This window comes from Acanthaster planci, linkage group LG19, assembly GCF_054643075.1.
Source record: "Acanthaster planci isolate LZ-2023a linkage group LG19, COTS_SCS, whole genome shotgun sequence".
NCBI lineage: Eukaryota > Metazoa > Echinodermata > Asteroidea > Valvatida > Acanthasteridae > Acanthaster > Acanthaster planci.
The window spans coordinates 6,792,695-6,820,080 of record NC_141795.1 but is presented as its reverse complement, the minus strand read 5'-3'; the positions used below and the strand labels follow the sequence as shown (position 1 = coordinate 6,820,080).

The 27,386-nt window shown below is 43.0% G+C and overlaps 1 protein-coding gene across 3 annotated transcripts in view; it reads left to right on the top strand.

Moving 5' to 3' along the window:
* The window catches only part of LOC110977558 (zinc finger MIZ domain-containing protein 1-like), a 167,473-nt gene that overhangs the window by 23,480 nt on the left and 116,607 nt on the right, over window positions 1–27,386 (top strand). For all 3 annotated transcript variants that reach the window (XM_022231790.2, XM_022231791.2, XM_087149161.1), the window contains exons 2-4: window positions 4,592–4,688; window positions 19,828–19,895; window positions 21,768–22,224. The gene's annotated coding sequence lies outside the window, so the exon portion shown is untranslated. The remainder of the gene's footprint in view (window positions 1–4,591; window positions 4,689–19,827; window positions 19,896–21,767; window positions 22,225–27,386) is intronic.

Sequence of the window (27,386 nt, the reverse complement as noted above, 5' to 3'; positions counted from 1 at the left end):
CACGTCCAAGCCGAGAGGAAGTCATGACTCAAAGGGGACCGGGCACTCTCTGCTACTCGTCATGGTCGGTTAGAGAATTTGGATCGGGTTAGGAGCATCCCCCCCTCCCTTTTGCTGCTGATTGATGTCCCACTTCCTCGTTAGGGGAGCCATCGGGAACTCGGCATGTGTTAATTTCCTTGCATTCAGTAAATAGACCTGGCTGAGGAGGATGTACGAAGCGGTACGACGCGTTTACTTGAGTCTTGGAAACTGCGCCCTCTGCTGACCAGTTTGGCATTAGTTACAGTATACCCTGTATGTCTACTTACCTATACATACAGTGTCTCGGGTGGGCTTGTACATGTAATTTAAGCTCATGAATACCATAAATTATATGACCAATTCCTGTGACTTGCCGATTTTGAAATATCTGATCAACTTATCTAGTTTTGTGTACAATGTGTAAATTTTCTTTGCAAATCAACATGTACATGTACACGTAGATTGAACTGGAGAAGTGATTCTTCTACATGTACTTGTACTGGTACTTGTTAAAAAAAACCTCATTTTGAGGAAACCATTTTTTGGTTCTTGAAGTTCTACTTTCCAGCTCAGTGGTATAGAGGGTTTTTTCCCAATTTGAACACTGCCGGCATTGTCAAATTGCTGCCAACTTTGGTCTTTCAAACCACTAAGTCACCTCTTGCTCAATTCTATGGGCTTTTTTGTTGTGCAGGAAATCTTGACACTAGTAAAAAGTTTCCACAATCTGTCATATCTCATGTTCAGACTGTTCCCCCTGGGGATATTGCAGGGCCTCTGGCAGACAATACAGCCAGATGACTCCTGGATTTTTTTTTTTTCCATGTTCAAGCATGGAGAAATAAAACACATCTCCATGGTTCAAGCTAATATGGTCACATCTTGGAGTGAGGCATTTTTCAATTGTCCCCACAAAGGAAACACCCTGAATGAAAAACTAAGGAGTGAGGTTTTTTATAAGTCTACAGTCTGGCCCAGCCCGTAAATTGCTTCCCCAACTCATAAATAACCGTAGAATTACTTGACAGTATTACCCTAACAAGAGAGGTTTTGGCAAGAAAGCAAGCAGAGGGTGTCCCATGCAAGAGATTTGTGTGTGTGTGATTTCCAGAAGCCAAAACCCTTTGTCATGGGTTGATTCAGACTGTTCAGCCGTCTTGTGAATGCCGGGATGTATCTCGTCCAACGTCCTCAATAACCGTGTCTCGCTGGCAAACGGTCCCCCGGGAACCCGGCTGATGGGAACAACTTCGGAACCTGCCAGTACATTGAGACTGCCGGGGTGCGCATGAGTCATATATATAGTGCCGTTCAATTGAATGTTGCGCTCCTCGGCTTTTTTTTTTTTTTTTTATTGAATTACCAGTCGGGGGGGGAGGGCTGGGGTGATTCTGCCCGTGCTGCCAGACTGCAGTCGCAGGCTCGCCCAATCCTGCTCTCCAATTTTTCATTTGTGTAGGCGTTTCCAGAGCTTCAGCTTTGTCCAAGCTCCAAAAGAATAGCCTGTAGGCGTGTGCACACATGTACACTGGAAGCTGTGTGGAATTACACAAAGGGTTCTTTACATGCAGGTATTCAGAAGGTGTCCAAACCAAGGTCTTCATGCCCTTTTCCTTGTCAGAGCTGCACCTAGAATTCAGGTTTATGTTCTCTCAGTGAGAACAGCTAATTATTGATACCACAGACCTGCCATTTGTTCTGTCTAATCACCAGGGGACTTCAGGGCACCAGTGAATGTTCACTTGCCTGGACAGAGTGCATGTCTCCTTTTATTGTACTCATGGTTTTTCTGTGGCCAATCAGGCGGCGCTTGTGTCTGAACCAGTTGTTTTTGTGACTAAAAGCTTCAATTTGTTCCCTAGCATGCCACAGTCATAGGCTTATACATGTAGCTACAGACATGAGGGACGTGTGGCGAAGCGGTTAGGGTTTGTAGCTTCTGATCATAGGGTCGGGGGTTCGAATCCAACTGGTGGCAACATGTTTTGATATTGGGCAAGTCACTTTACCCCTATGTGCCTCTCTCCACCCAGGAGTAAAATGGGTACCTGTGAGGGCAGATTTGGTCTAGCCGTGTGCTCGATATCAGCTAGTATGCTCCTCAGGGAGCTGAGATGGTCTCAGGAATGTTCCGTTGTTGTGAGCCCAATGTACAGGGATAATGATAATGCTGCGCCTTGAGCATCCGGCAGGGAGGATATGTGCGCAGTATAAACCAGAATTATTAATATTGTACATGTAGCTACAGACAGCTGTGTCCTTTTCAAACTTGGCCAATCATTGGTACCACCATGACCCGTTGGGGGCCACCATTGAAGCCAAGATACTTTGTCATATTTCCTCTAGGTTTTGCTCTGCGTTTTTGGCCATTATTTTATTCAAATATAAATTAAGCAGTCCACGCACTACATCGTTCACGTAAGTTTACCGATCAGATCTGTACTTTTTGGTCGACGTTTGGCACGATAAACACGTCATATATTCCACGTGGCCATCATTGAGGTCAAGAGCACTAGTGGATGCTACTTCACTGGCCCTCTTTAGCCAGACAGTCCTTTAAGCTGGCCACAATCTGGCTTGAGGTGAGCTGTGTGTCCGTGTTGGCTGCCCAGGCCTGAACCCACTGCCCAACCTTTGATAGCCCTTCAGTGGGATTATCAAGGACCCTGTGTGGTGTTCATCATCTCTAAGCAGTCGGCTACCAGTAGATGTTACCATAAACAATATTTCATGCACACGTACTGTACATGTTTCGAAATTTTCTGACCCTCCTGGTAATTTTCCCAGAGTAGGATGAACCATGCTGTTACTTACACATTACCTCCACAGCTTATCACCTTTTCACATTTCGAAATATCAAATTTTGACCGTTTCAAAAAAATGCATTTGTCATGGAACTCTGGATATTTCACACCAGTAGTGTCCACATGTTGAATAGAAATGATAGAATTGTAAAAAGATGTGGGTTTGGAGCCAGTAGAAATCTCAGTGTACATTTGTCACATCTACATGTACATGATACATGTACACAAAGCACGTATATATACTAATACCTATATGTTCATGTACATGTATGCATGAAGCTCAATGTGGCACAGATTTTCTGAGTGCAACACGTCTGTTAACTGCTGTGCTGTAAATCAAAACTGTCCCTGGTTTTCATGAAGAGACCTTTGTGAATGTATTCTTTAACAGGATACCTGTTAACTGTGCACTGTTTTCTCTAAACTATCATTTGTTTCTCAATTCTGGGTGATCCTTTCATTCTCTGCTTGAATCTTGCATCCCATCACCCCCTAAAAAAGAGTCCCCTAGAGATCGACGTGGAGCGGATTGTGAGGGATTGTGAGGATTTTGGCGCTCGTGTCAACGATTTGCCCCGTGGATCAGCCAGAACAGTTTTACCAATTACAGTCTCCCTGGTCCCGTCTGGGCCAATCACTGTGTCGCTCCGCTGATGAGGACTAACAAGTGTGCGGGTGGGCCTGGGATGACTTCCCCGGGACTGGAGATCGGCCTCTGGCTTTTGGCATGGGGGCTACAGTACATGTAGATCGTTTCTTTCCCTTTCTTTTGACACTTCATCTTGGCCAGTGTTTGTCTCTATCGTGTCCTCTTAAATTCAGAATGGTTTGGTTAGGTTAAGAATGGCTCTCTGAATTTTAGCTTGAAATGAAAACCAAGTCGTTCAAGTTTCATACAGTTGCTGAAAGAGATGGATAGCATTCCTGAAAGATAGCCAGAGGCTTCTTATGCTGGCCTTGGTACAATTATCGAAAGTCTGAGAGAGATGATTTTTGGGTCACTTTTTTTTTTGGAGGGAAAATATACCGGCAGTTATCCTGCAGCTATTGTGCCCCTTCTTTGCCATTACCCTCACTTGAAATCTTCCTTAGACCAAGGGCCCCCCCCATTTTCCCTTGACATTGCTTCATGCCGGTTACCACCTGTTTCATCTAAGGAAAGTCAACATCTCCTGAGTCCAGTGTGGTATCTCTGCACATGTCAGTCTTCTGCTGCTGCATTTGTTTGAGATTTAGTCCTCCAAGTCGCTCAGGTGGTTTCACCTTTGACCTCCATCATCGGGTTCCGACTTTTCAGGTCCTTAGTTCCTTTGGGAATAATGTTGGTCTTTTCCCTCTTGGAGGATTCCATAGGAAACTTCAGCCAATTGTCAGGCCAGCAACTTCTCCCTGGGATCTGCTGAACTCTTCATTTCTAGACCACCGGCATCGTTGCTGGCAGTTAAAAACATTGTCCAGAGTCGTCTTGCAGATTTTAAAACTTCCTCATTTTTTCCTGATTTCATAGTTGCATGCCTCAGTGTTCCAACAACAGGAAATATTCATTTTGTCTGTTTCAGGGATTTTTAATGGGTAGGATACATGTACGTGAATTTAACAAAACGCACGTTTTTCTTTTGAACATGAGAGAAAAGCAACATTGTCAAACCGTTGACAACCCTTCCCTTAAAAAAAAAAAGTGACATTTCGTTGCCTTTCTCATCAGGAAAATACCGGTATGAGAGCTTCAATGTAACATCAGATTGATTGATTTTTCTCCCCAGATGTGACCGATGTAGAACTTTCAAAGTACATGTACACCATTCCCAGCATGGTACCGGTATCGTTTGCCGGTGGAGAAGCTTTGCTCAATTAATTCTGGTAAGTGGCGGCTTTTTATTATTTTTTTTAAATGCTTTTCAAATCAATGAAAAATGTTTCTGTTGTTCGATTATCATGCAGTGAAATGGCAGTTTCTTGTTTTTTAATGTCCCCTTAGCTTTTTTTTTTTTGCTGCCTTTTTTAGCTCAGCGGGCCACCTATTCTCAAACCGGTTTCCTGACGCAGTTGATCTTTTTCTTTTTTTTTCCCAAAGTCGCATTCTTGATTGATAATAAGCTTTTCTCAGAATGACTTGTCCAACCGTGTCGCTCAGGGAATACAGATTCCCTCCTGAGCATGCCCGTAGATGGCATCATGGTATTGATGCGAAAATTGCAGCGGAGGGAGGAAATAGCAAATTAAAATCTGTTTGATGCACGGTAGCGATGCCACTCCTCATAAGAAGAAGGGAAAAAAATGTTCCGGAAAGAAGGTGCTGGTATGATCATAAATACATGTAGGATAACACAATGTGGCAGTCCCAGTGTTATGCTAAGAGTCACACATGACGTACGGTAAGTGCACGAGACAAGCGTAACAATGGATTTGGTCGATGTTGTTCAGTAATGTGGCATGTGTGAAGTCACCATACTCGAAAACTTGAACTGTGCTGTAAGAAAAAGTGCTCTTTGTGCCAGTTTGTGCTTAGTGCATCCCAAGCGGAGTCATCCAGCGGGATTCCCTTGGGACCAACCCTGCTTTTGGAGATAGCAGGCTGGAGTAATCCTAACTTTAGGCATGCTGGAGCCTGCCTGACTGGGGCAGGCTGCAATCAGACTGCCCCGTCCTGTCAAACCCCCCCTCCCCCATCAGAGTTTTACTGGGGAGAAATCAAGATCATGTACATGTACAGCAACATAACATGTCCTCCAATCTGTCTTCCCCCCTTCAATCGGGCCCATCCCTCCCTGGTCTCTACCGCTAGACGGTTTGCACCTGTCTCGAGGTCCTCAAAGTTTTGACAGCTTGACCTTTTGGGGTCACAAATTCTTGTTATAGGAGCTTAATCCCAGGCAGAAAATAAAACTTGTTGGCAAGCATTCAGCTTCTGTGTAAAGGTCACTGGTGATCGGGTAGATGGTGAATTGATGAGAGAATGATGACCAACTAACTCCTCTGTAGTTCCCAAGTTCTTGAGATGTTCAGACAACCAAGATCTGAAAACAATTTCTTGAATTCGTCAAGGAAGGAATGCCTGGATAAGATCATTGTTGCGGAAGAATTTACCATGGCCTTCAGTCTTTTCCATGTACAGCAGCCAGCTACAGATTTGATTCAAACTTAGTCTCAACAAAGGTGCAACCATGCTCCCTGCAAGTGTAAAGTTTTAGCCCAGTTGAACTAAGAGTTACTATTAAAACACAGCACGTTTGTTTCATTCAGTGAGAACTTTGTGCTGTGCAAGGTTGGTGACCAACTGTAGCCTTTACTGCAGCAGGCTTTGCAAATTTGGCATTTTTCTAGAATGGTACAGGGTGCATGATACATGTACATGTATGCCCCAGCTTCATGGCAGTGGTCTGCAGGCCTACCACAACTCATGCAAGACATTACTTTACGAGCTTGCCAAAGGCTCAGTGCAAAGGGAAAAAGATGGGCAGCGAAATGTGCACTTGACAGAAAGTATCAGTTGGGGACGCTTCTCCCATCTTTATCTTTGACCATACCTCACAAAAGGCAACCCATAGTCGACAGAAATTTTATGCTGTCCCTGTCAGCTTGCTGGTGTGGTTGTATTTTCACTTGATACTAACTTTGTACCGGTTAATTCTCTAGAGGTCATATACGTTGGCATAAAGAGTCTTTGAAATCCTTAACTGTCACTGGACATACATTGTGTCTCTAGAAGGTGTGTCGTCGTTCTTTTCTCTCATGTTTTCGGTGAGTCCTTCACGTCACTGCGCCGTACATAAATATATCCAGCCTTTTTCGTTCCTCCTTGAGATTGTGCAAAACAACCCACGTCTAGACGTGCATCAGTTCCATGTCTAGACTCCCAATGATGAGCCTACATGAAATGCTTCCTGTGTAGGGAGCAAAAACTTGGCAACCAAGCAACTGGGAGGGGGGGTTTGTTTGTTGGGGGGGTTAAGTTTGAATCTGCCAAGGCAGCTTGCATGAAGAAGAGACTGGGGATTGACCTCTTTGACCTCCAGATAGGACAGAGCCATGGGGAGCATCTCAAGGGTCAGTAGAGTCCAGTTGACTTCGTATTCACTTTGTGCAGGAGCTGAAGAGGGCGGTGTTTTGGCCTACACACGACAGCCAAGAGACCACTCAATAACACATGCGCATTCAGTTCTATTCTATGAATTCATGATCCAAAAGCGTGACAGTCTTGGTGCCCCTGTTACACCTGACCTGTGAAAATTGACGTGGAAATAGTGAAATTGACTTTGAGCTGCATTTATTTGTTTGGCAGGTGTTTTACTTTACTTTAATAATTAGTTGTAGAAATCAAAAAATTCCAACTGTATTCCAAACTTGCAAAGTTCGTGGTCAGATGTGAAAGGGACGCAGAAAAATTGCAACCCCCAATTTATCGAATGACCCAAGTTAAATTTGAAGAGAATCATCCAGAAAGTACAAGCTTAGATAAAAATAAAGCACAGGATGAAGAACCAGAATTGTCAAAGTAAATCACCTTTCATAAATACCTAAGACGGTTTAGCCATCCCTCTTGTCAAGAGCCTGTCATGTGGCTGGTCTTAAAAAAGTTGATAAAGCACTGACTGGCTGTGTGCCACCTCACACTGTACGTGCCACGCATGTACACGCAAATCTCTATAATGAGGAGATTGTTTACAACTTCTTGCAAGAGAAACATCTTTGTACAATGCACCTACATGTTATAACGTGTCTAGCGGATGTTTGAAAAAAAATCAAAGTACCCGGCATAATTGTTGAACAAAATCATTTGAAGACAATTATTTTTGTGTATTTATGAATGGGAATAAATTCGGATACCTCTCAGGCGATGTTCTTTGGCACTGATAATTCCGCCAAACTCACCATTGGCTCTGGCATTATCAACATCCATTCTCCGAATCCGATCTGAAATGAATGTTGAAGATTGGCCTGGAAGCACATACATGTACATAATTGTTTATTCCCTTATTGGAAGCATTCATGAGTGTAATTGCCACAAGTTTTTCTTGTAATCAGACGAAAATGATGGGGAAAAATTAACAATCAACGATAAAATGGTAAGAATTTGAATTGGCCAGTTCTCTCAATGTGACAGGAATTTGCTGATGTTCACCGTCAACTCCTGTCTTCTGCTGGTTTGTTCAGCGCAGGCAAAATGTTTTTTCGTCCCTGCATGGTCCTTACTGAGAAAATAACCATGGAGTAATTAGCCTCCATTGGCCGCATCCTGTGTTTTGACTTGTAGTGTCATTGGCCCCAATCCCTGTCTTAAGACCGCGGACACTCTGAAAGCTTTGAACCAGACCTTACTGTCACAGTGAGGTTCCACCCAATGTTTGAAAGTAGGGTAAAGCAGTTTGTACCAGTGCCGTACCTTGCTGGAAAGCGAGGGTATTTTTTGTCAATTTTTTTATATGCAAATGCAAACTGCTGAAAGTGGTTTGAGATTACTTGTGAAACTTGCTGTAATTTCCCAGGAGAATGAACGCAGGAACTGTAAGAAATTAACCCCGCGGTCTTTTCCAACAAGGGGCAGTTAGAATGTACTGTGAAGTCGGAAGAAAAGTCAGTGTTTGCTGGTATTTACCAAAACCGTATGTGACAGCACAGCAAGAACATTGATCTGACTTCAGTGAGCGGAGCATTTTGTACTCGTTTTGTTTTTGCTTGTTGCATTCTGGTAAGCAAGCTCCTCACAGTTTCTGTCCATTCCAGGGGAAAAGACAGACTTGTTAACACAAAAACTAGGTCGTGTGGCACAGTTTGAGTACGGGACTAACCTCTCATTTTAGGCAGTCAGTTCCTGGGCCGTTGCTACTGTGCATCGAGTACCTCAGAGGCATTGCCTACTTCATTTGCTAGATTACATCGGCAACAAAGCAGCAAATTGTGAGCAACGCTCACTCTCTCTTTCTCTCCCTCTCTCTAAGCTTGACTTGACCAGCGTGTTCTCTCACTCATTGTGATCTTGTGCTCTGTGCCTGGCTACGAGCAGCTGACGCATTCAACACTGATGCAATCTGAACCTTCAGTTGGGCTGGGAAAAGAGTTATCCCTGGGATGAGACACTGGGTTTATTTATTTATTTATTTACATCCGATCATCCAACAGCACATTTAGCGGTAATTACAGGATGATAATGACCGAAGCAGACAATGAAGAAATGTTCAGTTTTAGAGATGGGAGGAAAACCCCTAGATAAATGTTTCAGGGAAAGCCACAGATCGACTCAGGTAGGGACTGAAAACTCAATTGACATGTGGACTGAGCCGGATTCGAACCCAGGCCCCCTAAGGTGGAAGGCGAGGAAAGAAGCACCATGCCAACCTGACTCCCCCATCTGGACCGGTATCCACCTAACAGGAACTCAGACAGGGTTGTCAACTGGAAATTGTGTTTAGGGGAGAGGTTTTCACAAGGGCGTTTACATTTGTATTGGTGAGGACCCGGGACTTTTCTCACTTTTGATACTGCTTGTAATCCGTCAGGATTGATGTCATGAAACTTGTGATGTGTTCGGCTCGCAGTTTCATTCCGAAATGAGTGAGACACCCAGGCGCACAACGGTTTGTGCTCGTACAGGTATGGTACGAATTACAGGTACTGCACTTCAAGATTGCTGGAAGTTTGTTATGAACATGTTAACAGGTACATTGGATGGTATATGTAAAGGCACGTGTTGTTATGGCCGAGATGCGGAATGATGGGTTTACTGATAACTCTAATAGTTTTACTTTTGTAAGCCCCAACCTTTTGTCTTTTGTATGTTTTTATTCCCTTTGTTTGACTGAATAGATAATAAAGAAAAGGAAAGCTCACATGCTTTAAAGCTCTGTGATAAATAAAAAACCTGACCAAAAAAACATCTGGAGGGCCTGATACAAGAAACTACTCAGTTAAAGAAATAAGATACACTGTAGTAAGAGATAATGGCTTTTCCTTTATGAAGATTGCCCCTTTTCCATTTCAGATTTATTCCTGCTTATTCTTCCCATTCGGCCAGATCTTACAGGTTTTGGTTCTAATTGTTTCTTCCATCTAGGAAGTGTTACTGAGCTGAAGTGCTGTCTGCATGTGCTCAATTAGGCAATTTTTATCGAACGCGCGACAGATTACAAGCAGTATTTGGCAACGCGTTCCCGGCGCGTGCGCGACATGATCAATCTCATCATCTTACCCTCCAACGTCAGCTGTTGATTTCATTTTGCCGCGCCTTCCCCAGTCGAGCGCGTACCGTACCAGTGCCCCTGTAACCAATCACAGTGTCACATAAATTTAACGTCGGCACTGCTGTTTGTGGGGACACGTACATATACTTGCCTGTCCATGCTCCCCGATCCCCTTTCCCTCCACTCTTCCTTTCTACCTGGTGCTTGACAGCGGCCCAAGAGAACCAGAAAATTGATCGGCGCAAGGAAGGTTGATATTAAATTCTGGTGACACAAGGTTAGCCCGTGCCAATCTGAAGTGGAATACACACACGGGCGCGCGGAAGATGAAAAACGCAGATCAGAAAGGACAAGCCTCAGAGCAGTTATTTTTCCGTGCTTTCAGTTTGCTTGCTGTATACATGGCACAGTTAGTAGCTTTCTTTTGTATCATCGCACAGATTTTTTTTTTTTTTTTGGCCGAGAGTACAATTTGCGTGGGAAGACCATTAACTTTTTCTTGGCTTCAGTGGTGATTTATCAAGCGTACAGAGGTGTTACCGAAGGAGGTTAATTACCCTGATGGCTCTGTACATGTATGTTTTACCAGTCAGAACCCCCCCCAAAAAAAATTGAAAAGAGTGTTGTTCACAAGAGGTCCACTATTTTGTTTTCACAAATTGAACTGTCGCAAGTCACAAATGAAGCGGGAAGGGTTCATCGAAGTGACTGGGATGGTGAGTACAGTCCTTGATCCTCTAAAACGTTTTACTGTAAAAATCAGTGTTTTGATGTGAGAAGTTTCAGGACATTTTGGACTTAATGGACCATGATGTGATCTCACTTTGGGGATGTGTTTTTTTGCACCTTTCAAATCCTCTAAATTGCAAGAAAATCATCTGAGCTGATTTCTTGTGTTTCGTCTTACTGAAAAGTGCACTTTTTATAAATACAGGACAGTTTGATGATTTTGCTGACTAATGAGGGTGCTGTTGCTATGATGTCATAGCAGGTTGACTCTTCATTGCGGGGCGGTTTTGTTCATACTGCGAACCCCAAATTTTATATTGATAATATTTGAGAAGACGGTGCTCATTGGCTTGCTTTCATGAACTGAAAAAAATTAACCCTAACCCCCCCTAGGGTGAGCATGATGTACATGTACAAGCTCAAATTAAAATCAAAGGATTTGGGACTATATTAGGGTCGTACAGGAAAACTTTAAGACAGCAAAACATCCAAAATTCTGGCCAAGTTTCATTTAGAAATAGCCGTGACGCTGAGCTGGCTGTCTTGGAGGGTATCACATTTGCTCATGAATACAATATGCAATTTTGCATTAATAAAAACCCAAAAAGGAACCAAAATGCCCTTCAAATGGTACAATATGTATTGATAATCAGATTTAAATGGGACACACAGGAACATTTACGAGAACTGCATTAAACATGTTCCATTGTGGTGGCTTTTTACGGACAAAGACTTGAAAAGCTCAGACACATGCTTTTTAATCATCCAAGTAATCCAACCTGGAGAGCAATAAAACACTAGGATCATCAGAAGCGTATCGGATGCCCAGAGCTCTAAATGTCGGGTATGGAAGATTCAATCCTGTGGCATTTCCCCGTCGAAGATAAATTTAACCTTCGGAGGTGGGGGGATATTTTTGGTCGACGCGCAGTTGTTTGCTGGCAGTGAGTTGTCCAGCTGCCGTAAACATGTTTGCCAAATGTTGTGAAAAAATTAAAACTTTTTTCCCTGCCCGACTGTTGAATTCTTGTGACTGCCGTGGGCTGCAAGACATTCCACAAAGTAAATTACACCATGCCAAAATGTAGGCAGTTAGTCGTCCGTGCTACTCTGGTTAAATATTGATGTGTGTTGTTGGGCAGAATTTGACATCATGAATTTCCAAGACTGGCCATTGCCGTGTTACGAAATTAAGCGTCATTGTAAGACTTGTTGCCAGTTCCAAGACTGATTAACAACGCATGTTCTAATCAGGGTCCACGGAACTCATATTTTTCAAATTTAGTCTTTGGCAGATTTGTGCACTTGTATACAGGTACACATGTATCATGTGACTCCAAAACAGTGGTGGACAATTTTTTTATGCTCAAGTTTCTGGGGTTTTGTTTTGTGTTTTCATAGTGAACTGGTGATTCTAGGAAATGTGTAGATGTAGATGTACTTGTACTTCGTACAATGTATATGTACATTAACCAGGAACGTTTCTGTAATTGTGGTGAGGCGGCTGTTACTTTGTTTTTATTTGTATGGTTGTCTTTCGCTTTTCGAGGAACTTTCTTTAATTTGTGCCTGATACCCGGTACCTTAAGAGTTGGCTTACATTTGAAGATACATCTAAGGTACATGTTCATGGATATCAAGCATTTCCAGTTAAATTGGGTACTTGTATCTGATACATTCCCTGGCAAGTTCATGTATTCTTCATTCTGAAAATGACGGGTGAGATTTCTCAGCTTTTTAGCTGATTTCAGCTTTTTCTGTTTTGGATTTCAGCTTTTTTTCCTCACTGGCTGTGTGCAAAAGTATGAGAGATTGCGTCTTTATGCCTTTTTGAGCTGTTTTCAGCTATTTTTATCATTGGTCAATCTCGACCCTGAAATGACTTAATGGAGAAAGTCCTTGCATCCTACAAAATCCCTGACATTTCAAGATCAGTTAACTAAGTATTGGGTGACGGTCATGGCAATACCGTGGTCATCTCAGGAGAGTCATCTGCCATAGATAACTCTGGGCAATCATAAGGGGTGACCACTGGGAATCAAATCTGTGGACCATCTTCTCAGATCCGAGCATTGAAGTCCAGGGGACAGTCTCGTAGAGTTTGCAAAGCCAGGAACGATGTCGAGGTTGAATGTGAGTTACTTGGCTGCGGCTTCAAATTATGCACAGCGGTATTGAAATTAGCCATAGCCGTAAGCATAGACTCTTGGGTAAAATTCAAATCACTCAGCCAAGTACTTCGGTAATTCAGACACAGCCAAACCACAGAAAGTATTTGCTTAGCCAAAGTGACTTACCAACCAAGAAGACATGGTGTAGTGCGTCACTCGTGACTGGCGCCCTGCTGGTTTCTCCTTTACAGAAACATAAATCTGCTGACCAAGATTTGGCTAAAAGGTGGCAAGTCAGAAAGAGTGTCTGTATGAAGTTTGTGCAGGCTGCAAAAAACAACTGTCACCAGACTCTGTTGATTATTAGTAAAACGATCTGATCAGTTGCAAACAGCCTCAAGACATCACTTCTGTCTCACTTTGAAATCGACACCAACTTAAAAAAGGTTCCACACTTTTAATGGTCGGTAAGGAAAGAAAATCCAAATGCGAAGGAGCATTATGCAGATGCGCCAGTGAATCTGTTAGTTGTGATTCGGTTAGACGGTACCAATTTGCCCGAGTATGACATTTCAGCAGAATTTTTTTTTTCTCCTTTCCACCAGGGGGTTTGAAAATGCCGCGAGCCTTTATTTATACTGTGTGCATTCCAAACATCGAGGGGTTTACAGCGTGCAATTGGGCAGGGGGGGGATGATGCGACGGTGAACACTGCCGCTTGATGGAATCGAAGCTGATCCAGTGTAGCACTGGCCATCGACTCTCAGAGTCCCTACAGCGCCAGCTCGCCAGGTCCCTAGACTCGTCCTAGTCATTTAAACGACAGCGTGAAATCTCTTGCTCTACTCGGCCTTAGTCTGCAGTAGTGACTGGTATTGGAGTCTAGACAATTTGTGGCTGCATCCTCAACTTGATTTTTTCTCTCTCTCTCTGTCCTTTTTCTCTTTTGATTCGGTTAGCTCTGGGTGATTTTTTCTAAAAACTGCTCCTTGCCAAGAGGAGAAGGATCATTTAAATAAATGAGTGGCAGGTTGGTAGTTGGCTGTGCGATCTGTCACACTTGTCAATATCTTCCTGATACATATACAAGTAGTAATATTCCAGTGGAGATTGGAGTCACTGAAATGTGAGGGTAAGCACTTTCAAAACCCGGTAATTTCGTGATTTCAGTCTGAATGGGTTTGAGTCTCAGCATCACATGCATCAATTTTGTTTCTTCCCCAGCACATATATGTCTGAAGGACTTTCTGTTGTGATGTTGACAGTAGTGAACCAAAATTACTTGTACCTGGCATCTGACAGGCATCGCTCTCTCATTGTAACTTATCACATTTTTACAATGTTCTTTCAGGAATTCATGCCAATTTTGAACAGTTGAAAAATGAAAACGAGGACTCCCTGATGCGAAGCTTTTCCAATTCCGTCAATGATTCACTTATTTATTTATTTATTTATTTTTTTGGTTTAAATGTCTTATGTTATTTTATGCACATGTAAACCAAATGTATTATCTTCGGACTTCTTTGGTGTTTCAAAATAAACCTGAATTGTATTGCATTGCATTGCATCGCTTGTGTTGCATTGCATTGCATTGAATTGAATTCCGTTGCATTGCATTGCATTGAATTCCGTTGCATTGAATTGAACTCCGTTGCATTACATTGCATTGCATTGAATTCCGTTGCATTGCATTGCATCAACTTGATTTGACTTAGCTCTGCCATATTTTGAATAGCTACACCAGTTCATCACTTCACTCTGTTGTAAAATTAAGGGGAAAATAAACTTCTTGGGAAAAGTTGAACAGTTGTTTTCATCTCCCAGTTTGCTATTTTATTCCCTACAAGAGACTCAAGAATTCAACTACATGTATCACAGAATTTGGGATCACAGCTGTTGCTTCCTAAACAGCACTGCTGCGGTATCGATATCACATCAATCGACATTGACGATGTCATTACCCCATCCCCCTCTACCTGTGGGTTGTGAATTGATCCCCTCAAGGGGTGTACATCCTCGCTCTTCGCGCGCCCTTCTCTCTCACTCTCTCTCTCTCTCTCTGTCTCCTTGTTTGCTTCGCCTTGCTTAGGCTGCATGATTAAACTCATGATATACTGTTTCGGCCAGACGGTAAAAATCAAGCCGGCACAAACCAACTACTATGTACCCAGTTTAAGACGATGGCTGAGGAGTGGACTATGCGCACTGATGCGATTTTCACAGAAAATGCCATCTCAAGCCAGAATATACTGGTAGATTTATGTTAAAGCCAGATGGAAGCTGGAAAACCGTCAATATCAGCCTACACGTACAGGGTTTTTACATGTACATGTATGCACAGTGTGTATGTTGGTCATTAGTGTGTGGGTAAGTGCGGTTTATCACATTTGGAGCGGCCTTCATTTGCAGATTTTTAGGGGGGTTTTTCAGTTAATGTGAACAAAAAAGGCATTTCATGGTCACAGTTCGCGACTTCATCAATTGAAAAAATAAACAATCATTGCAAACACAGATTAGTTATTACAGTAGTTATGCTTTCAATTTATTGATTAATTTTTGTTTGGTCAAACGAGGGAATTTTTTTGAAAGATGTTACTGACTGGTATCTGCCTAAAGGTACGGTAACCGACATTGCACAATGTTGAGCCGTGTTGGAGAGTAGCCAAGCATTAGCGTAATGAGAACAACCAGATACATGTACTGCACCCCAAGAAACCTGATCGGCCCAAAGTAGAGATGGACCCAGCACCATTCAGTAGACGATTCCCCCTAACGTCATAATGTACTGATCAACAAGAACTCAGAAGAAGACGGGAAAGACAAAATTTCGGCGGGGGAAAAAAAGTCGCTGCTTTGCCTTCGTGCAAGGTATTAAGTGTCCGATTCAGCACTTGGACCGGGCAGATCAGCTTTCTGGGAGAAATCTGTAAACAACCGTGACCATTTCAGTCACTTTTGGGAGAGCGGAGATGTTGTCGAGAAATGGACGGAGTTGCCATTTACAAGTTATTGTGCAGGTACTGTAGTTTTGCAATGAAGACAGCAGACTAGGCATGCCAGGGAGCTTTTGCAGGAATTCACACGTTATTTCTAGTTTCTTTTTTCCCAAAGATTCTGATGTTCTTAAATTACCACCGTCTGATCCATTCAGAAATTATCTGTGTGGGAATGAACTGCATTGGAGCCAATTACAAGCCCATCAAACACTGTAAATTAAATCTTACATTTATTTTTTTTTTGTAAATTAAACTTTACATTTTCTGTATTTCCTGCCTCAAAACCTTCCAATGGAATTTCTATTTTTATCTATAGATCATTCTTATGTACATTCTAATTTATAGCTTTTTCCATGAATGAATCTATATTCATCATTTCACGCCATTTTCAAGTGGATTAACACCCAAACGTTCTGCCAAAGATTTTCTCGCATTCTAAAGCTCAGCAAACACCAAATGAACAATTGACATAGCTTGCAAAAGCGTTTATTCCGGTTTATGGTTTTACATCTCTCATACACAGTGTAAAGGACCCAAGCATGAACTTCCATCCAATGTAACCAAATTTATTTGTTTTCCGCTGAAACACAACAGCACTGACTTGAGGACAAGAAGCCCGCATAAAATTCCAAGTCCCTCTCATCATTCTACTGGTGATATTTGTTACTCTCTTCGTTCCCCCGTACGGAATGAAAATTTGCATGACAACGTACATATACCGGTAAATATCACTGTGTGTATATCAAAAAGGTGATCGGATGCCGTGGAGGGGGGGGGGAATAACCTGTCATGAAAACCAGGAAAGCATTTGTCAACCCACATATGTGCACATATCCAGTGCCCGTCGATTGTAATCAACAGGATCAATGCCAATCATCACCCAAATGATTCTTCATGACAGGTTGCATTCTCACACCCCCCCCCCGCTTAAATATCCACGGGCCATTCACCGGTGGCCGTGCATAAACGGCAGCCGCATAAACGACACACATCGACTACAGCAAGCAGCGCACGTACACGGGAAAAATGATCCGACCTCAACTATTAACTAGGAGCACTAAGCACATGGGTAATATTCCGGGGGGGAGGTACAGGTACCGTCACATGATGGAATTGAGTCTAATTTCAAAATCTGGTCATAGGCATGATGACAAGAATTGAATAAATTCAGTTTTGCGCTCGCACGAGGGAATAGGTAAAAACATTGAGCATTCGGGATATCCAGTCACAATAGGTTTTTTTCCTCCTCAGGAAAAGAAATTTAATGGCACTGAGTCGATGATTAGATTCATAGCCATTAATCAAAATATCAAGACATGTAATACTGCATGACATTTTGAAAATGTTTGTGCTGCACATGGTGCAAAGGATCAAATCACAAGCAAAAAAAAGTTGAAAGCAGTGCTGTTTGGAAAATAAATATGCATGAAGGTATTGAGGAGTTAATTTTTTTTCAGCATTTCCTTACGATGAACAAACTGTCATCTGTTCTTTGAATTGAATGATTTCTCACAAATTGCAGTGCCTTTTTTGTTCGATGCTTCATTTTAAAGTCACTGTTGAGTCCGTTCTGAATAAGAACACCCACAAAAACACTCAAGTTTACATGGTGCAAGTTGTTTACACGGAATTTTTCCCTACATAAAATTATTTTTCTGATTGAGATCTTCCGCATTTGCCAGGTAGATTATTCCCCTGATTAACAAACTTGGTTGGCATTGGATATTTAAAGCAACCTGCCTGTATATTGTTCCCTGCCACTACCTCCATCTCAGTAGCTGTCGACCGTACCGGTAACCAGTAGTTTCCCCGGTATCCAGTATCAAGTTTCCACTGGTCAGTAAAAAGCACTGTTCATTACTACAGGGCTCCCGCGCGAGATATTTTTTTAATACCTGATCCGTTGCCGTAGTTGCCAATTCTCACTCGGTCACATTGTGATGGGATTGTCCTTTGTTCCACTTTGTGCATCTTTCCTCTGTTGTCCGATAATTGGATGCGGAATTCTTGCATGTCGGAATGAAAGAAATAACAACAGTTTGCCATCATCATAAGTAAAGTAGGCTCCTTGTTGAACCAAATAAACCACAAAAGTGGAAGATGATCAGGTTTAAATTGTTGCCAGTCTATCTTTCTGTTGTGTGCGCTGTCAGTATTGTCGTTAGTATTTAATGCATTTGAACTGAGGGTGGGAATTTACGTGTAATTTGAAAATATTTCCCGTACCGTTGAAATGCTAAAACATGTAAACGTCCCACCCTTGAACCAAGTGAGCACACCAATATTTCACAGGTGTCTGGGAAGTGACATCCAAATAGAAATGTGAGTAGCATGCCGTGAGGGGTCCAGACCCCGGGTTTGTTTATTTTTATTTCAATTTGTGACAGATTTTAATAAGGGAAGTGCCTGAACAGATTTTGCTGGGGACATACCGTACTGTAAGGTTTTTGGATGCTTCGGATCAGAAATGGGGGAAATAAATGATCTAAAAATCTAAAAGAGGAATTATAATAGTGAAATTTCCTTAGTAAAATTGAAGATTTTAAATTGGCAGTTGAAGTACGAGAACCCCTGTAATTTTTTCCTTCTGTTTCTGTTTTTTTTTTTTTTAACTTAAGCATGTGCTTGAGCTTCCAGGCCTGTTGGTAATATTATTACTGCTGCACACAGTGCATATCTTTTAAGTTAACGCTGTCTAATGTGGCCGCAGCAAGTGCGTATTCCTGGCACGTTTGTCTCGTCATCGATACTCCGGCAGCTTCAGCCCGCCCGTCCTTTTCCCAGGTCTGTCGCTCACCGGAGTGTAATTGAACAAATCAGGGTCAGCGGATAATAGATTCTTTAAAGGCTCCTGCGCATCACAGGTTCCAAGTGGAGCCGATTGGGCAGCATCTTACATGCTTGGATGACATCGTTTAGTCCCAATGCCTTGCCATCTTTGTTCCTGTACTCATGCTCAAGGTTTTATAGAAGGTAGCACATCCACTGACAATGTAGACATGTTCGTGTATGAGTACATCATTATATGGAAATGCCCATTAAAGCGTTGGTTGCTTGTAGGAGACATTCTCTTTGCTTAAATTGCATTGTTCGAAAAATCAGGGAAGAAACTCATTTTACTCACACTGCGATTACACTTCAGTGTTGTGGCGGGTCACAAAATTTGGTGACTCGAGTCGAGTCATTTTAACATTGTGACTCGAGTCATTAAGTCAAGAAGTCGAGTTGAGTCGCTTTGTGCAGTCGTGTCGAGTCAAATACCGAGCTCAAGTCAATTTGAGTCACAAATTTTTGAACAAAATATACTAAAACACCTACATGTGTGTCATTTTTTGGGTATTTTTATTTTCATTTAGATATACTGAAAATAAATTAGGGTGACAGGTATCTAGCTAACTGTCCCTCAAATAATCACCAGAGCCTCAGGGCCTGCAGCAGCTTGTGTTTGCCTAAAGGTAATCCCTGGAACTTTCATACTTTCCCTGGAAATATCTATTCCTTGTTTGGTTTTTTTTGGTACCAACTTTTATACATGAGAACACCTTTATAGTAAACTCGGGTTTTGCCAGATTTAAAAAAAAAGGATCATTTTTTTTAAATCCTGAAATTGGGAAAATCCTGATGAAAAGATCCTGAAATCAGGAAAGAAAATCCTGACATGTCTCACCCCTGCTACATTGTATGTCCAAATCACTTGTATACGGGGCCGCATCCAGCACACACACATGTAGGCCCTAGGAAGGCTGTGGCCAGCCCACACAGAAGTATGCATTATTGCTTGCCCTAGCCAAGCAATTCAGACGCGGCTGAATATGCCGAACCCATTGGACCTCCCACGACTGTGTTTTAGCCAATCTGGAGGAAGAGTCACTCATTGTGCGTTCACATACAGTGAATGATTGAAATGTCTTACCAGTACAGCCGGTTTCAGCCATACAGGCCCTCAACTGATTGCATCTTTGGTTGTTTATTTATTCATCGGCAGAGATTGGATTTGAAAATCAAGACCTTACCACTTGAACACCAGTCAGAGGCATCAATATACATGTAAAGGTGAGTCAAGTAAGCATTACTTGTACATACACACATGTCTTTGTAGTTTAATCTGATTTCTTCATTCTGGGAAATGTCTTGATTGTCACTTGAAGCTGACTTTCTTTTTATCCTCTCATCGCAAAAAAATACTCACGCCAAGTCATCTGTACTGAAAACAAAAAAAATGAGAAGAAGCCAGCATTGGCAGTGCTACCTGTACTTGGCTTTGTTCCTAAACAGAAAAAGATCAACTTGAAAAAGTCAAAACAAGAACTGACATCAATGCCAGTTGCACATTTGCGAGCCGCAGAGTTCGATTGATTTCAACGTTCCCAATTCGGCCCTCGTCTGACCACCCATCATCCCTGGCCAGTTTGCACTTGTCCCTGTCCAGAATTTACAACCCAACTCGCCCACATCTGTGTTTTGGAACACCTTACAATACACAATGTAGTCATCCCAAGCGGTTGGCTAATACCCAAATCCCTGGTTTGTTTTTATCCGCCTTGCATATGCGATGCCTTCACCAAGGCAAGAACACAGCCTAGCCAGGCCAAGATTACCAACAGCCACCAACCTCCCCCCCCCACCACTTCCTGGTGGGGCTATAAATACCCCCTAATTTTGTTAGCTCCAAATCCTCCCCTCCATTGACAACTCAACCTCCTCTCCCCTGCACTGTAAATGGTCCGTCCCAGTAGCTTGGTCCTCTGTTGGCACCCCTTGGGTTCAGCAGGGCTTGGAGCTGAAGTTTGAGTGCTATGAGTGAGCCTGTTTTTAATAGGAAATATTTTAATAGAAAAAATATTTGAACATTTGCGTCCAAGGGGGCCACTTTTTAGGTCATGTAAAAGAAATGAAGCAGTTTCTGGTCTCCCATTTTGCTCCTTTTTTTCCCCCTCTGCCCACTTCTTTCAATGAACGTGTACTTTGTTTTTCATTTGTTTCTGAAAAAAATGTTTAGCTACTGGTGTAAAAAGGCAAGTTTAAAGCCTGTTAAATATGAGAAATCTGTTAGGCACAAAAAATCATTCTTTCTAAACAGAAAGTCATAAATATCCACTTGCTATCTTGGACAAATTTGCCATCTTTAAAAAAGGACCATCGCCTCCCGTCTAAAGAAAACCCTTGTCAACAACATTTCTTTCTTTGTCTTGCAACTTTAAGTATAATTATCCACATTTCAATGACTATTTGTATTACCATTTTTAGAATAATGTTGCATTTCTTGGTTTAGCAGAAATCAAATTGGCATCCCCAAGTTGTCAGCATTTTGTGACCAACCACATGTTCTATCCGTGACTTCCTCATCTGATGAACGTATAAACAAATTACCTCTAATTGCATCATTAGAAAGTAAAACAGTTTGAATTTTTTGATAAATACATGGATTTGGGGGGGCGGTATTTAAGAATCATGTTTGCCGTTTTGACAGGTGCCCCTCAGTTTCAGCTTTTTAACACCAGTGCAACGTTGTGTAATTCAGATTCTAATCATAAAAAAAAAAACCACCAATTACAAGGGCAAGGTCTGAGAATAATGCAGGCCTGTTCATCCGCGACTTGGCTGCCTTTCAATCCAGCAGTCAATTCGCTGGCTGGGAGCACAGGTTGTTCCTGCATTCCAGTGTGGGTGTGCTCAGAGAAGCTGCATGAGTGCCCCTCCTGTGCGTTAGCACTGCTTAATTTGTTGACCGAGGGGACATTCCCTCAGTCGCGATATCTTATCCCCCCACCCTGGCAAAATGGAACAGGCCTTTGGGTTGTTGGGTTTTTTCTTTGCTTTTTGTGCTGTGGCCAGCCAGGGAGGGATAGTCAATGTGACATTGTATTTAGTGTGCGTGTGTGTGTGCACAGCCTGATGGTGAAATAATATTTCTTAATCGTGCAGGGTCGGATACACATGCATGTGCTGGGGATGGTTTAAACCGTGGTGAAGCCTAGGGGGACACCAGACTAGCATGCGAGCTTGAGCGTTTGGACTGGTGCTGAGCCCCCTCGGATTACTTCGATGCCTGGCTTGTGAACAAACTGGGTCACGTCGCACCGAGGACCAGCTATATTTACCGGGGGCCCCTACAGAACACAACTCGGCTGGCCCCGACTGGGTACTGAAGCAGACGACGCAGGCTCGGCTACCTCGTTTTTGAACTTGGAGACGTCAATTGACTGGTTGAGTGAACTGTACAGGCAGTACAGGCAGGCTGTGGCAGGCTGATCAAACGCAGGTTTTCCTCGCAATTTACGGTTGCCAAGGCAGCATTGTTTCCCATTCTCCCCAGAACTGACCTCTGTCTTATCATTATTATGAATGAATGCGACGTCTCTCTCACTGCTGTTATTAAGAGGTGAGTGTTTTTGTTTCTTTTTTTTTTTTGATCTCCCCCTCTCTAATCACTTCTATAAACAAAAAATAATGCAATTGTGGAATCCTTGATGACTGGCATGACAGGTTTTCCTGTTTGGTGTTACAGTTGACTTGACCCCTTTGCGAGTTCAGGCTTGCAATGACTTGCTCTGAGTAATTGATTAATTGATTGATTGATTGATCAGCCATCCTTGTTTAGTCTGAGGGATAGCCGATCAGGGATGGAAGTGGGTTCTTGGGTTCCTCGGTTTGCCGGTGATGTAAACAGTCATCTCAACTAACAGCTACAAAGAAAACGGATGGGCTGAGAGAGTTTTATTTATATTAGGATCCAGAAACTACGTAGTTGTGTCATTGGCCATGAAGTACTGGTATTGACAGTGTCATTGTACTTTGGCCTGTGTACCCTTGGCATTTGTCAATGCGAGGCCCTGTCACATTATCCAAACTTCGGAACTGGGTCAGAGAGAAAGCTATTGGCAACCTCTTTTTCACACCACCAAGAATGTAACATATGTAGCTTCCACAGGGCTGTCTGTCTCGATCTGCCTCACGGTGAATCTGTGTTCAAGACGGGTGCATAAAAGCAGGGTAGAGACTTCATTCTTGGAGGAGCAAGGCAATTTCTCCTTTACAAAGGCCACTTGTATCAGAAAATCAACTTGCCTTTGGGAACATATCAGTGGGCATTGAGGCAAAGACCAGGTGCATCAAGGCACTTGCCGTCAAATGTCCACTGCATGGTCAGAACAAATTCTGCAATTAAACGGATAGTTGTTTCCTAGAGCTGTCAGTGTGAACTGCAGAGTTGGCACCCAGGAAAGATGCTGTAACAATTCCTCATAAATTGTTGTTTAATCCGCGCATTGAGTGTTTGTTGAGTTACATTCTGTGACGCAGATGCTGAAGCACAAGTCCTGTTGAGTTGACTTTTCTGTACATACAGTACATGATTGAACATGGGACAGGTTTCATTCTGACAAGACTGGTATGATGGTTACATTGAAAGTCAGGTCTGCCTCGTGGAAAATTGACTTTTTCGAAAATGTCATCTGGACATGTTTGGTTTTCAAATCCCTGAGATTTGACACTTTCTCACTGATGTCATATTTGCCTCTTATTCCTAAAAACCCTAAAAAGATTTGTTAGCCATATGCTTCAGTGGGAACATTGACTTTGATGATACATCTGAAAATTTATATTTATACAATGTATAATTTTTATTGTAATGTGTAGTGGCAGGAACCATTTGGCCAAGAAATGTGGCCGTCTGTCAACTCTGAATTCCGAGCAGTAGCATGTCCATGGTGTTTGCATGGCCTTGCCAGAGAAGTCTAGTCTCTCTCCCCCCTCTAAAATAGTTCCTTTCCAATTGTCCTTGGCCAGTTCAATTGGTTTGGGATATATTCCTCTTGGGATATCAACCCCAGGGTCACCAGACTGATCCATTATCCAGCCAGGAGGGTGACGAGGGAGGAGCGGGAGAGACTAGGGCTCCCCATTCATGCTGTGGGTCAAGGGAGGGTTTGGTGATGGGGCAACAGCTTTGCAGAGGGTCCTGGCTTTACAGAGCAGAACTTCAGAGGGGATCCCGTTCTCCTGTTTTCCCGATTCTGGCCTGACTTGGCTCTTCTCACCAGTTAGTGCTGGATATTGGTCCAGATTAGCTGTTAGTGGAGTGGGGGGGGAGGAGTCTGAAAGTTGCTAGGGCAAATTTTGTTTCTAAGGAGTGTGGGTCCTCGAGTTCTTTCTGTGTTAGACAGCAACTATTGCAGTCTGTACACTGTTTATCCTGGGCATGCACGTTGATCCTTCCTGATCCCTCCAGTAAAAACCAGGCGATTGGCAGGAATTTTGCAGGATTATGGCAGGTGGGGTAGGGCTACCGTATTACTGTGAGAGGCCCGGTGTACTCTTACATCTGATTCTGAGCCAATGAGCTCAGCCGATTGTGCTTTTTGGTAAGTTATCGTTGGTTTCAAAGTCCATGTATCCTGGTCTGTGTTTGAGCAGGTCGGACAGAAGGTTATTGGTTACCAACTCTCATTGCTATGTTCCTTTTTTTTTTTTGGTCTGATGGGAGTTGTCTCTTGTTTGCATTGAGAAGTTGAGGGAGATATCTGTCGTTCTTCTTTGTCTCTCTCGTATATGTAGACATGAGCTGATGTGAGGTGAGCGATAGCTACCTGACGTGCATATGGGTCCAATAGTCAGCAGGTTGTTTTTTTCTGTGAGCAGCTTCGATAAGGGGGCTTTATAATGTGTGTGGTTAATTGTAAGACACAGGCCTTGGATCTGTGCTCGCTTTGCAGATTTTTGTTAGCAAGGAAACTTCCTGCATTGTCCGATATCCACCACTTTGCAGGACTCCAAAGGCATTCTCTTTGCTCTGTGACTGCGAAGGGGCATCAAGGGCTGTTCATTCCCTGTGTGCTGCACGTTCCACACATTCATGTTGTGTGTCGTTAATTGATCTCTGTACCATAAAGCTTAACAAAATTCAAAATGGAGTCGGAGAAGATACAATTGGCAGTAAAACCGCCATAGAGGTACCAGGGATGAGCGTCGTTAAACCTGAACATCTGCAAGCTTTCAACAGTGTCCTCAAGAGCAAGGATACATTCATGGGTACACGAACAGTCAAAATTCATCAGTATGCGTCCTGACTGTTATGCGCCGGCCTGCACATTGTCATTACTTCAATTATGCCATGTAATTACATCGTGTAATTACCAGCTAAAGCAAAACTATTAAAAAAAAAAATACAATGATCTGTTTTTATTTCAAGTCACAATTAACCCAGGTGAGCGTACTGATTGTTAAACTTCACCAGATCTGCAAATATACTCCAACGCATGAAGGCGAAATTCCCTTTTAACTAGCGGGTGAATCCCTTCATTTGCATACGGTAGCTTTGTGCCGTTGGATCTCAGCACAGAAAGCATTTGCAGTGTATTGCACTGCACACACACACTGATACATGTACACGCATGAATATGGTTTGGGAACATATTTGCCAGGTCCTTAGAACTTGAAACTCAGCCAGTGATGTTAACATATATTGCAGTTGTGCTGATGGATCGACTGAAGTTTGCCAACAGAACACGACTATCTAATGACTTGTCACCAAGTGAATTTCCCACATTTGCAATATTCAAGTTCAAGGTAACAGGTGTACATGTACATGTACCCGGTACATAAGAAAGTGTGCAGGATACATGGCCATTAAAACCCTCCAACTAGCTGAGATGATTTTAGGAAGATAAGTGACTGGGTCCAATGTTGAGAGGTCAGAATGACGTAACACCCAAAGTAGCAGTGCTGTTGGATACTTGTCCTTTCTAAATATTATTATTCATTTGAAGGGAAGTTTCAGTCTGATTTGGAGATAAACATTGTTAGAATCATGCACTCAAAGCTTTGAAATTGCCAAGGTCTCTCACCATGCGAAGCTGCATCAAGTGTACATGTAGGTCAATTACCAAGGGAAAAAAAATCTGAAATGGTGTCAATCAGATTACTCTCCGCTTCTCCTTTTCTCCAAACCCTAGGAGACTGAGGGTGGGGGGAGGGGTGGGGAGCAGTGCATCTTTGGAGGCATTGTGATTGGACAATTGAAGTGTGTTGGAGACCCCAGAGGCATCCTGCCTTAACTCGCACGCCGGTTGCTGATTCGTTGGAAGCCGTCCAAGAAAACCAAACCTAAGAATAGGGCTTGTAGAAGGAGTTTTCAGGAGTGCCGTTATTGCAGCCTCTGAGCACTCTCTGTGTGTCGAACACTTGCCCACAGGAAACAGCGCACCCACTCCTTGTAAGTTTAGGGCTTATTCCTAAAAGCCAATTTGTGTTGTTAAACAGTGCACACTTTTGAAGTCTATACACATAAATAGAATGGTTACCATGGTTACCAAGCTCATTGCTGTAGAGGCTCAGTTGGGTTGTAATTGAGCAATGAAACGGGTAAAATGTATTGTCAGACCTGGACGTGTTGTCTGCCCTCTGGACTGGACAATTGGCTTTGCCGCCTTTAAAAATAAGGGAGGGGGGAAGTTGTGCCGAATTGTACAAATTATGTTGTTGTAATGGCGATCACGTCCACCCGCAGAAAATGTCTACTGGGTGTGGCTAAACATCGAAATTTCTCATTGGACATCAGATGGTTGGATATCATCATGATGCCCTCGCAGGGGACTAATGTGAACGGCAGTCCATAAAAGCTGTGATTTTTGGAGGCAAATTGTATTTCATTCTGGGTCAAAATGGACCACTTACAGAATCTGATACATAATAAAAATGGACGTCATTTGTTGTGTGTCGTTCCCCCCCCCCACAAGTTTTACTTGCACCAACAGTACATGTATGTTCTTACCCACCAATTTTTATATCAGTCAGACCCCGCCTAGTATGTTACAGAAAAGAACACCTTTTCCGGAGACTACAGAAAAGCCCAAAATTCCACCTGTCACCTTGGAGACATGTCAGTGAGTTCAACATTCATCCCATTGTTTGTCAGTGGCTTCCTCTTCAGGTAGATTCCTTCCCTGCTGTGACATTTGCAGTTAAAAATTTGGAACTGCATTGTGAATTTAAATTGTTGCAAATTGCGTCGGCCACAGAGGTGCAAAATTTGAAGCTGCGTGAGTGGAGTTTTGCCCTCCGTCATACCGTTGATGTTGACTTTGGCCGTTGATACAGACGGCCCACTTTCTGTCGAGCAAACAGTTTGCCCAGGATTTACATCATCACCTCGGCGAGCGAGGCAGGCAGTGCAAAGGGAGTGCAAAAACAGAGGGCCGATGGGGGGGAGGGTTAAGGTACTTGGCACGGTGCCACTCAGTGTGCCCATCCTGCAACCGGGTGGGGGTCATTATCAGCGTCATCGGTGTTCATCTTCGTCGCTCATCGCCTCACCTGAACGCAGGTGCTGTCGTCGCGCCTGGCTGGCATACCCACCTCCGGTTTAATCCGATCCAAGTCCCGATGCCCCCTTTCGGTCTTAAAGGGGTGGATGTTTCCCCGGCCCTTCCACCCCCCCTCCACACTGCAACCAAATAGATGTGACTGCCAACTGCTTGAGGATGTGTTAGGCTTAAGATGTGAATTCATCCGATTGGATTCTAAATCCTTGTGTTGAGTCTTCCG